Genomic DNA, 12,278 nt, shown 5'->3' with positions numbered 1-12,278 from the left:
ACATTTTTGGCCATGTCTCATTTAAATATCCCTCGAATTCTGGTGCCTCCGTCGAACTTTTTACAGCTGTGGACTACCCGAAATAGGCATTTAATGTCTCAGGGTTACCTGAAAGCTATTCCACGAAAAGAAGGGATCAGAGACCCCTTTTCTGTATATCCTCCTTATCTCCCTCTGTATATCCCCTTACGAAAATACTCATGTTCAGATAAATAATCGCCTGGATTTCCGGCTAAAAACCTTAGTGTTATTGGCTCTCTTGGCCGGTAATGTTTTGTTGTTCAACGTTTACTACTACTGCTACTAACAACTCAAAGTTTGCTGCATACAAAAATTTTTCTCAAATAGAAAATATTTCTCTATCTTATGTTTGTTTTTAAAGATAGGAAGTTGAAAAGATTTTCCCGGGCCTGAGTCTAGTGAAGGGTTGAGGGAGAGTTTACTGAAAAGGTATTTGGCCTGCAAACTATAGACAGTTCTCATCTAAGTGTATTAGATCTATTAATTTTGATTCATATATTGTTTTTTATTTTTGTGTTTGGTACCAGGTTTTTTTTATTTTTCTTTTTTTTCTTTTTTTTTTTTAATGGAGTGACGGGTATCTACTAAAATGGACTTGTCAAAGTGACGGGTATCTACTAAAATGTCCTTGTATCTACTGAAAATGGACTGAATCAAGAACCGTGGCGGAATTTGCCAAGAACTAGGTGAACATCCCTTGGGACCACATGGCTAAAGACAACTTTTAAAAACTTAAAAATTCAAGTGTATCCTTGTCTTGGGTGGCCCCCTCCCTCGTGGGAGTCACTGGATTGTCTTCTATTCGACTTAGGTTATAAGATGCATATTAATAGCTTTTAAACTGGATAGTAAAACTGATTTTGAAATGCTCCCCCTTAAATCAATCGGGATTTAAGCTATTTATTATTTAATTATTTTACTTTTTTCACAATATACCAAAATTTAATGGTACTTATTAAGAATCCGGAAAACACGCGAGAAGTGATGTTTCGTTAATGCTAATGAAATAAAACAAAATAGGATGAAAATATAATCGTTTGCGAACAAATATGGGCTATATATTTGCTTATTAGGGGGGGGGGGGGTGAGGACAGTGGTAAAGCATAGCAAATATTACATACGTAACCTAACCTACGTACCTTTTTTTGTCCCTTCAACCCCAAAAAACTAAAGTTTAAACATTTTTCACGGAGTGAGCAATAACTCACAAGGCAGCGGAAACCTGTTTTTCATTAGGATTTCATTAGATTCTAGATGCGGTTGTTCACGTTTTTTCTTGATTCTTAATAAGTACCAATTTAATTTACCTTTGGAAGAGGTTGAAATGCCCTTCTTCCTTTTATTGAAAACATAAACAAATTTAATCTATAGCTCCCAAGGTACTCTCTCAGCTATTCATTTAGGAAACCGAAAATATATATTAATTTATTACCTGTTTCCCAGACTTCTCCTAAAATATGGATATTTCACTTCAGGATTCAGACCAAATGTGTGAATTAAATTTCTGTGAATTTGCCAAACAATAAACATAAAAGCGAAATACCCACCAAATTTAGTTACATTGTTATTGGATGCGTTCTGTGTTGAATGCTAATTCTTTCCATTCCTATTTGTGGATGACAACCTAGGTCTAGTTTGAAAGCTTTTTGCTAGTATCTTGAATCCAGAAGCAATGGTTTTATCGCTAGATCTTTGTTATTCGTTTTCTATTAATATCAGAATTGAGTCATCCTCTATGAATAACTGGTTTGGAAAAAGAAGCGCTTAATAATTTGATTTTTATCGGTAACAACGTTTGGATAGTATTTTGATGACTAGACTTGGGTTATTGAAATATTTTAGGCATAATTGCTTACTGTTCCATATTGGGTTGCTCCAGGAATACCTTATATTGCTAGCTGATTCTCAGAGAAATATTGCAAGAACCGAGGATCTGCAAACTACATTGCTTCGTGTACACGAGACACCCGGATGTTGGAACAGAGGCATGGAAGAAAAGTTGTATGGTACTTGTTAATTAAACGAAACACACTCAAGAATTACGCCTAGGTTAGATCGCAGAAAACCAGTTTCATAGCCACAAGGACAAGTGACGAGTGACAGAATATATTTGACTTGTATAATCTGGGCTATATATTTGCACATTAGGGGGTGTAGGGGGTTAGGTTAAGTTAGGTCAGAGATGATGTTCAAAAACTGTAAGGCAGTGTATTAGAGACAAATCAGTGTATACTCTCTTGTGATGATGGCAGGGTTACCAAAAGTTTTTTGTCTGGCCAGTCAATTTTCGAGCTAAAATCATGTCATTTGACTTGCTGGCCTGTCAGTGAGTGTTTTATCATTCAATTGTAGTTAATCATGGTGAAGCTACAGTTGGCTCCAAGTGTTTTACCCTCCACCATATGTTGCAAAACTTAGCTATTCTGAATGCTTGCCTTGGAGCTCTAACACTACTTTAGTGGACTTCTTGAAGCTACTAGTGGACTTTAGTGGAAGTTTACAGTGATATATAAAGGACGTTGGAAACTTTTTGAATTGTGATGAATGTCATCCTTCATTCTAAAGTTCACATCTGCTTTTACTGTCCATGAGAAGGTTAAACTGTCAAAAGACATGCTTGTCTTTTGAATTTGAGCAATATCAAAGCAGAATTTCAAGACGAATACGTCATTTGGTGATTCATCCTTCTTGTGGGGCTCAAAAGCTGTAGCTCCAAAAATTACAGTGGCTGTGAATCCATAAAATTAACTTCCTCTTTTGTTGAAAGAATTAAATGCATATCATGGTTCTAGCAGTAGCTGCAACCCAGTAAAAAGCCTTTTTTTAATTTCAAAAAAGAGCGTGAAACCAATGGATTATGGCGTCAAATCAAAATACACCATTAAAATTGATATTATCGAAAACTTTAAACAGAGACTTACAGCACCCTCTCCCCTTGAACAACAAGGAAGATTACATTTTTCCATAGAATGTGTCTTTATTTTCCGTTTTTTATCCAGGCTTGATAGTACCGAGCCATTGGTCAGAGAATATTGGGAGAGGGCTCATTTGATCGGGTATTATTATATATAGTGCTCTTTTAAGTAACAAAAGAGATTACCCCCTCCCCCCTTCGAAATATTTGTCTGACTCGTAAAAACGCAAGAAAATGAATATAATTAAATTTTTAATGTGTTTTTAATTTTTTTTAACCCCCACCACGAAAAAATCCTGGATACATTCTTGAGTATAACTATTGTATCTCCTATTTTTCTTTCTTTTTCCAGAGGTAATCTTACTGATTCAAAGGTCTTAGATAATCATGAGATTGCTCATTTGAATGGAAATTGTCATTTTTTTAAGTGGTGAAAGAGATTGCACCACAACCAAGTGCCATTTTCTGCCACATAACAACAATTTTGACGAAGTAAGGCTACAATACCGGTGATTAAAAATTCTGAGACAACCAATCAACTAGAAATCTTTTAAAGCTGTTTATATATAATCCATGCCTCTTCTACCCTCCTTTGAAATCTTAAGCTTCTTTTATGTTTTACCCTATAATTTGTCATCCTATGTGTGCCTCAGGTTAAACTCCTCACCATGCGCTTCAGTTTTTGTTAACTATCTATCTTCATCCCTTCCGCCTCCAAAAGGCACTGAGTTTGGTGAACTTGGATAACCTTTGTGTTTTTCATATATTTCGAGTTTCATGAGTTCCACTTGCTTAAATATTAACACATGTCTACAAGTAACTCTCGAGGGGGGAGTATAAGACGGTAAAGGTTTATAAAAATATAGTCCAGATACAAACAATCTGATTGATTCACCGCCTTATTCAATAAAAACATTACTTATTCAAAATAAACCCTCTGGGCGAACAAATCACTCTCGGATATACTTTTTTCTGACATTGTAAAGAAAGCAGTTAACCTCCAGGTGAAGGAAACTTTGGTTGATTTCCAGGAACTGATATTTGAGCTAATTCCAGAAAGTTTCATTCACCTGGATCTATTACTTTCTTTTAAAATATAGAAGACAGTTTGTCTGAAAAGCCATTGCTTAAAAAAACACAGATGTAGTGTGTTCGGAGGGCAAACATTTTTTTCCTCGTTCGCTGTTTTGACAAACTTGCTTGTTTTCTGCCACTTTCCTAATTACCCCCCCCCTCATTTATATGTGCCTGACAAAGAACTTACCTCGTTCCCTAAAGAGCCAAATATGATCTATTTTGGAAGAACTATAGTATATGATTTGATAAAGGTCTGTGTTAAGACTGTACACGAGACTAATTTAGAAGCTTCAAGTCGGCTTTTGTAAAGCAGCTCGTAAACCAGTTCAGTTTACTCGAGGCACTCGCTCTGTTATCTGCTTGCAAAAACCTTCTGGAAAAAGTTGAATTGTCGGCGACTTAACGCTCCACTCGCCGGCTTTTGCTTGAGCTAGCTTGTAAGCTTCCCATGCGCACTATACTAGCTTTTGCCACAAGTTGCAGCGGTCCTGAAGATGTCGGACGAGATGGTGCTAGTCGGAGTTGCGGTTGTAGCTAAAGTAATTAAAAACGTCACGGTCAGGGTTGAGCCCTGACCTGGAAGAATTTACTAAATCGGAGAGGAAAAATTTACTAGATCGCATCTGATTTTACTAAATGCTCCAAAAAAATGTTTGGAAAATTTTTCGCGCACCATCAAGCATCGATTTTTACTATAGGAGGATAATCTATACGATTTTCACAATTTTTTTTTCATTTTTTTCTCTTTTCCTCTTTTCTTTCGTTTTCATAGTATGATTGAAAATTCAGGAAACCTACAAGTTCAAAAATCCTTTTTTTGGATATATATATATATATATATATATATATATATATATATATATATATATATATATATATATATATATATATATATATATATATATATATACATATATATATATATATATATATATATATATATATAATGTAACATTTCTTCTTACTTTAAATTTCTCTCAGGAGGCTCCTTTTTCCTCAATAAAAATTTTCAAACTGAGGATATTCACCTAATCCCCTCGGGTGGTTGACTTTTGTTTTGGTTCCAATAGATTCCCAATCATCACAAATCCAATTGTCATTATAGCTTCATTTTTAGTTGGTAAGATATGATACACAGAAAGCTGATTTCGTTGACCTTTAGACGCCGGAAGTGAAGTGTCTGTTTATGAAAATAGGTGACTGCTTGTCTGTCTCTAAGACAGACAAGCAAACTTGTAAATTGTAAAACAGACAAGAAAAAATTATACATTGTCATATGTTTATGATAATTTTTTTCCCCTGAATTCATGGAAAATAAAAAAAAGTTTTGTTTACTATAAATCAAGACTTTTTACTAGTTTTACTAGATTTCGGGAAATTTACTAGATCTTCTTAGTTTTCTTGTTTGTTTTTTTACTAGATCTAGTAAAATCCTACTGACGGTGGCAACCCTGGTCACGGTAGCGATCATTATATTTGGGAACAGTATTGAACGGGGAACCGAATGACACTATTCATTTACTTTTAGTCTTTACTTCAGAAGCCGTCTAGTGGTAAAATGGTACTGCTTTGTTTTATTGATAATTTTGCAAAGATTATTCAAAATTGTATCATTCTTGTAAAGTTTGTTGAATCTCGATTGACACATATCAAAGCAATAATTGTATTGTCAATTAAATTAGATAATACTAAACAGACTGCCAATGAAAATATGGTCGTTACTCAGTTTCCAAGTTCATAATATGATGAGGGTTTCATATGTATTTATTTTTGCAGTTTTAAAATTTATATTAAAAAAAATACCTAGTTTCACTTTACATTTTTTTGCATTGAATTGAGGGACATTGGCCTTTACAGTAGGCGAAAACACATGTTTTCCACGTGCCAGCTAATTGGCTGCTGAGCAAGAGAGACATTATGTCTGTACTCGACTACTGGCGTACTCACCAGCTTTTTGTAAGTCGGCGAGTTAGCTTGTAAACTCGTCTCGTGTACTTTAAACTCAAGGAATTCAGGAATGCTAACATTTTAACACTTTTTGGGCACAAATTGATGATGCTGTGACACAAGACGGCAGAAATTGCTACTTTACTGTGTTTTGAAAATGGGGGAGGGGCTTTAAACTTCCTGTCTAGGGTTTTAGACCATGAGTAATCGATTGGCTATGTTAGAGCTTCTATTCACTGGCATTCTGATGCTTAATAAGCATCAAAATGCCAGTGAAATGCTAATTGCCAGTGAAATAATAAATAAGCATTAAAATGCTATTGAAAAATATCATTTTCGCAATAAATGGCAGAAAACGCCACTTTTTTGTGGGATGATCTAATTTGTTACTTAAAAAGGAAACGTAGATATTACGATTTTCTTTCAAACTAGCCCTCTACCAGCATTCTACGACAACTGGTTGGAGACCATCACCTTGGGATGGAAGACAAGAAGAAGTAAGTAACTAAGTGTTAATTAGATTTCAGAAGAAGAAGAAAAAAGAAGACACATGTGCAGTGCTTTTCATGCAAAGACGTAATTTTCTAGGTTGTGACTGTAATTCATCTATGCAAGGTTTCCAACCATGGTGATTCCAAAAGTGCGTTTTTTATTTCTATACGGCGCAGTTTTTGAGAAGTTTCAAGCCCTTTTTCGGAATTCCATTATTTAAAAAAAATAAACTTTTATTTTTAAGATTAACCGAAATAATAGTTTTCATCCCTGACTCAACGTCAGATGGGTGATTTTTTTTTTCACTTGTAGCTACTATGGATCCTGGTTCACCCTTTAATAGGTTGCAGCTATTGCTGCAACCATGATTTGAGCTGATTCGGAATTTGGGACGGCCCATCTGTTTTTGCGCCTTGCATAGAATCAATTAAGATGGAAATATGACCTTTTAATTAATGGTGGCGGCATTATATGGAACCCATGCACATTATGAACGAATATTATTAACATAATGATATGCTTGTATTGTAATGAACATATTATTATAATGTTTGTAGGTGCATACTACATGCTAAGGCATCTTTATCATTTATTTATCTTTTTTATACTCTTTTATGTTTGGTTTCTCGGTTCCTCGTATCGTAGTATGACCTCATTGTCCACGCAGCCTGCCAATGTTTTAGGTAGTAATATCGAAGAACAAAAATGGTTGAATTAAGTGGTTCTTACCATGTTTGGGTTTAGGACCCTTTTGGCTGTGTTTGTAAATCAAATAGCTTGCCAAACAAAGTAAAGACAAATGCTTACTGAATACCAAAACCGTGACTAAAGCTTTTTCTAATACCTTGTTTTAAATTCTGAAAGAAAGAGCGAATCTTATTAGTGGTTTCATATTGCAGTTCCGTAACGTAAGCTACTTAACCTTAGAATCTAGAACGGCCTGGATTGGTCAGCTAAAAATAATCAACCAATATAAAACAAGTTTACGTTCTTATGGACGTTGTGTGTACACTAGTGTAATAGGCCCGCGTAGCCAATGCGAAGTCACTGTGATACGGATTGGACTGGTGCTCCTATTTGGCACCACTAAAATTCTGGCCGCTCAAATAAGCCACTAAAATAAACCCTTCTGATTGGTATTTTAATACCTTTCCCTCTCTCCACAAATGAGAAGGCCTTTGAAAGGCCCTTAGAAATAGTTTGCAATTTGTATCAAAGTCAAAATTGTTAAGTTTAAAAGAGAAAAGATGGAATATTTGGAATATAAGTGTCCTTAAACACAACTCAATTTGTGAGCTACGTTATTCACAAAAGACTTGCATTTTCCACCATAATTTGTATTGTGGGTGTCGTTTTGAGACCATCCTCAAGCGGAACGGCTACCGGGTTACGAATAAACATTTACATTTTATTATATAAGTTGATACATTCTAAAGTATAAACTGGAATGTCTGGAAAATGAGACAAAGAAGCAAACTACTCTCTAAATTAATTTGTCCAAAGAAATGAGGACACGAAACATTGGATTCCTCTCAGTTAGAAGACAAGGATTTACTAACAACAAAGTTTTGTGTAATACTCAACGCTGCACTTTTTTTAGATATGAACCAAGTTTTTTCTAAAAGATTGAAGAACAACTTTAAATTTAGAAACGTACAGATTTATGATTAATTTTAAAAGGTATTTACTTCTGTATCCGATGCTCTTTGTAGTATGATTTAACTCATGCTTTGCTAAAAAAAAATCATAGTGATTACTAAGCATATTCCAGCAACAGAAAAGTAAATGCCCCCTGGAAATTGGAAGGTGAATCCTAGCTTATAGAGGAATTTGGCTAATGGTGGAATGTCCCTTATCTCCCTCTTGTGTTTTTAATCTTAAACATCTTTCTGTATTTCACGAAACAAAAAGTTAGGTTTTATTTAACAACTAGCCGAAAATCCTGTCGGATAACATGTACAAAAAGATAAAACCGTAGTATTTGCTATTTCGTAAGGATAAGAGAAAAAAATATCCCCCCCTTCCCCAAATAAAAATCACAAGTACACTACCCCCACCCCCGGAAAAACTTCTCCTGAAAGTTCCAACTCGATTCTTCAGCTATTAAACAAACAGAATGTAATATTCTGTGATGATCAGTAACAAACTGGACTCTGACCTGTATTCTAGAGCAATGGTTCTCAAACTGTGGTACGTGTACCCCTTGGGAGTACAGGGCAAAAGGTTTTAAGGGGATACGCGGCTGGCCAACAAAAAAATAAAACAACCCTTTAACTCTAGACTGGCAATTTTATTTACATTTTAGCTATAGTTTACTTAGTGCCGGTAATTGAGAGTCAGAAGGGATACCAAAAATGTTTTGTGGGTTAAAAGGGGTACAGTATCTAAATAAGTTTGAGAACCACTGCTCCAGAGAAATATTAGCTTTTGCTACCCTCTGTATAGCCTCACGTAAGTGACTAAATTTCACGGACATTTGTTTCGTGTCCTCGTTTCGTAGGACAAATAAATTTGCTGGATGGTTTTGTTTAAATTTCTGATTTTCCGGGAATATGTGCTTGCATTTGAAAATCGATCATGGTAAATATGAAAACTATTAAGGCATTGCTCTAAATTCTATATTGTCCGCTTACACATCTCCCAGCTATAAATTTCCACCACCCTTACTCCTCGATAAGGTAAAATACTTCCGATTATTTTTCAAAAATTTGGTCAGACACGATTAAAAAAAAAAAATTGAACAGTGAGATATCTTGAAATTTCCGTAGGATCGGCTACCGAGATCCTAGAACAATCACCTAGTGAGCCTTGTGAGGAGAAATATCTTTACACTGTGTTTTGCTTAACGATCTATGCATTGCAAGTCTCCCCTCCCATTTGCAGTGGCGGATCCAGGTGGACGAGGCCCCCCCCCCTAACGTAGTCTAAAGTAGTGTAATTTACTTAATTAACGCAAGTTTGCGTTAATTAAACTTGCTCCTAACGCAAGTTTATCGGATCAACCTATTTTGCACCCCTCCCCCCCTAAAGAAGTCCTGGATCCGCCCCTGTCCATTTGTTATTAGAGGGACTCCAGAACCCTCCAATACCAGTTTCGGATAAACCAAATAATATTGTTTAAATATGTACTTGTCTTGTTTTGCTTTCAGAATTCTACATCGCAATGAGATCCTTGTTCAGACACCCCTTGAACTCAAGGTATGGTTGAAATCTATTTGTGAATAATGTAGACTATTTACCCCTTTTTGTTCTAGGACGCTAATATTCCAATCTCAGCATCACAAGTCTCGAAATTTGAAATTTAGGAGTTTAAATCGAATAAGGAGTATTTAGAACTCTGTCAGGCGAAGAGTTTTGGGGTGGAGGGTGGTTATGGGTGGGGAGTTGTGTGGTCATTAAAAAAGAAGAAGATTAGGCTTGTATCATGTGACTCACGCGCCATAATAGAATGTTTATTCACTCTGCAGCGTGGAAAGATAAAAAGTAAACGTGCTTTGAATCTGTCATTAATGTTGCCTCAAATATTTTTGGCAAAGGTTCTACTGACACCTTTTTTATACAGATGTAAAGCTATGAGATGTTTTCCCCCGGGAATTTTAAATTCTAATTTTTTTGTGCATGAAATACTCGGAAATGCTTTAATCATTATTGTCTGAATATTATTTGCTTCTTGTTGCTGCCTAATACTTATTTGAAATTTACGATATTTGAGGATTCAGTAAATCGGTGCCTACCTGTTAAAAAAGTATTTTTTGCTCTCATTTATTTTATATTTTAAGATTTGTTGACAGCTATCGTGTTTAATCAATAACAATGAAGCAAAACCATAATATTGCTTCTGCAACTTTTTCGCTGACGAAGCCGACCAAATGTTGCTTCAACACTTCCGTCTGCATATGCATCTTCCCTCTGTATCCTCCATCTGTAGTATCCCCCTAAATTTGAAAGATATATAATATATCAATTCAAACGGGTTTCGGGGGGGGGGGGGGTCAAACATTATGCCTATCTAGGGCCGTCGTCTGGGGCCTATGGGCTAAACAGACAATCAACCCTAATGTAATTCCGATCATAGCAATGTGTAACATGTCCATCTTTTCACTAAATGTGTGTATGAAACAAATTTTGAGTGTGAATGTCAGCTTGAGGGCTTGAGTAGCTGTAATTTTGGACGTAACCTTTCGTACGTAATCTTTCCTAGAACCATTTCCTAATATCATATACAGGGTTTCCACCAGACCAAAAAATTTCGTAACGTCCAACTGTTAAAAACGTAACTTTTTTCGTAACCTTTGATAGGAAAGTCTCTATTCAAGGGAGGGTGCCTTAATTTCACTATCAAGAGCGGTACTTAAATGGAGGATGGGACATTTATTGCCTGTATAATTTGAAAAATATATTTTTACGTAATCTCATTAAAAATCTTACCTCCAACTTTTAAAAGCTGCCTAAAAAGTATATAATAATAACAATTCATGCTTCTTAACGAAATTCCTGTTTATTCAACTGCAAGTGCTGCTTCCATTTTACCTGCACAAAAGAACACCTTACAACCGATACGTGCATATCTCCACAGAATACTTTTGTGATTAGCTTGTTGTTGTTGTTTTAAGTGCAAATTTTTCGGTATTGAACATACATTGTTGTTGTAATAAATAACCATCAGGTGACACAAATAATGGAACGTAATACTTTAGAGTTTTGATTAAAAGAAGAAAATCAACTAGATTTTTTTTTATTGTCAAATTTCAATAAAAACGATCTTAATAAATCCAGCATCTTAAAAACACCCAAAAAATTATTTTAATCGCTCCCTTCCCGTCTAATATTTTAGATTGGCTCAGTCTCAGTCTCACCTCATCTAGCTTCAAATTTGCATCGTTAGAACATGAAGATTTAAGCAATTCCGAGAGACAGTTTTTTTTATATTATCGAACAAAAAATATTTTAATCGTTGTCTTCAGTTCCTATACGAAACAACGGTTATTTTGCATAATACGCATTTTTCCGTTTGTAATTTGAATCGTAATTTCCAACCAAAAGAAAGTCAGAAATAAAAGAAGAGTTCACACAATTCAAACCCAAGAATGTCACCCTGAAGCTGTTTTGATGGGTCTGACAAGTCCAGACACGTACAAAGAAATTTTAGGGGAGAAGATCAAACAATAAAAAAAAAAAAAATTAAACTCATTTTCAAAATGAACTAAAAAGTAGAGAACTTTTTTTTTCTCAAGAATATATGGATATAAACGAGCATGAGGGACACAAAAAGCATTGGGTTTTACATAACATAAACACCAAATTTATCTAGGTTTTAGATGCATAAACGGAAAAAGCTATGAGTTGAGGAATACAAATAAAAAAGATCAAACTATGCAAAAACGAATTGATTTTTTTCCCCGAATTTTCACTTATATTTAATATTTTCAAATTCATAATTTTCCAATTCAAAAAGAAATATAACTCATCCAAGATTACAACCTAAGTTAACACAGCCTTGGGATGTGCTCTTACCGTTGCGCTACACTGATAAAAGTGGGAAGTAATTGAACATTCGAAAGTGGTTGAAAAATAGTTCACATATTAAAAAAAATTGTGTGACAAAGAAACAAAAGGAAGATGGAACAAAAAGATCAGCGAGTTAATAAAAGTGAACTGGAAATGATTTAATTAAGATAATTAAGGGGGATAATAAAAAACCTATAATTTAATAAAGAAATGCCGAGAAATTCACGTTTTCAGGGAGTTGGGACCCCAGTCCAGCCTGCGTGGTCCCTATGAATAAGTTTTTAATTAAACTTTAAGCCCTATACAGCTACAAGACTGT

General features: G+C 35.0%; 2 protein-coding genes across 7 annotated transcripts in view; one reads left to right on the top strand and one right to left on the bottom strand.

Moving 5' to 3' along the window:
- The window catches only part of LOC148955395 (uncharacterized), a 284,254-nt gene that overhangs the window by 131,237 nt on the left and 140,739 nt on the right, over positions 1–12,278 (bottom strand). The window lies entirely within an intron of this gene.
- Positions 1–12,278, top strand: part of LOC148955397 (dual specificity protein phosphatase 8-like) — a 110,931-nt gene that overhangs the window by 30,523 nt on the left and 68,130 nt on the right. The window lies entirely within an intron of this gene.

This window comes from Artemia sp. Qi Xiang Cuo, chromosome 2, assembly GCF_049724085.1.
Source record: "Artemia sp. Qi Xiang Cuo chromosome 2, ASM4972408v1, whole genome shotgun sequence".
NCBI lineage: Eukaryota > Metazoa > Arthropoda > Branchiopoda > Anostraca > Artemiidae > Artemia > Artemia sp. Qi Xiang Cuo.
This window is presented reverse-complemented; position numbering and strand designations above follow the sequence as displayed.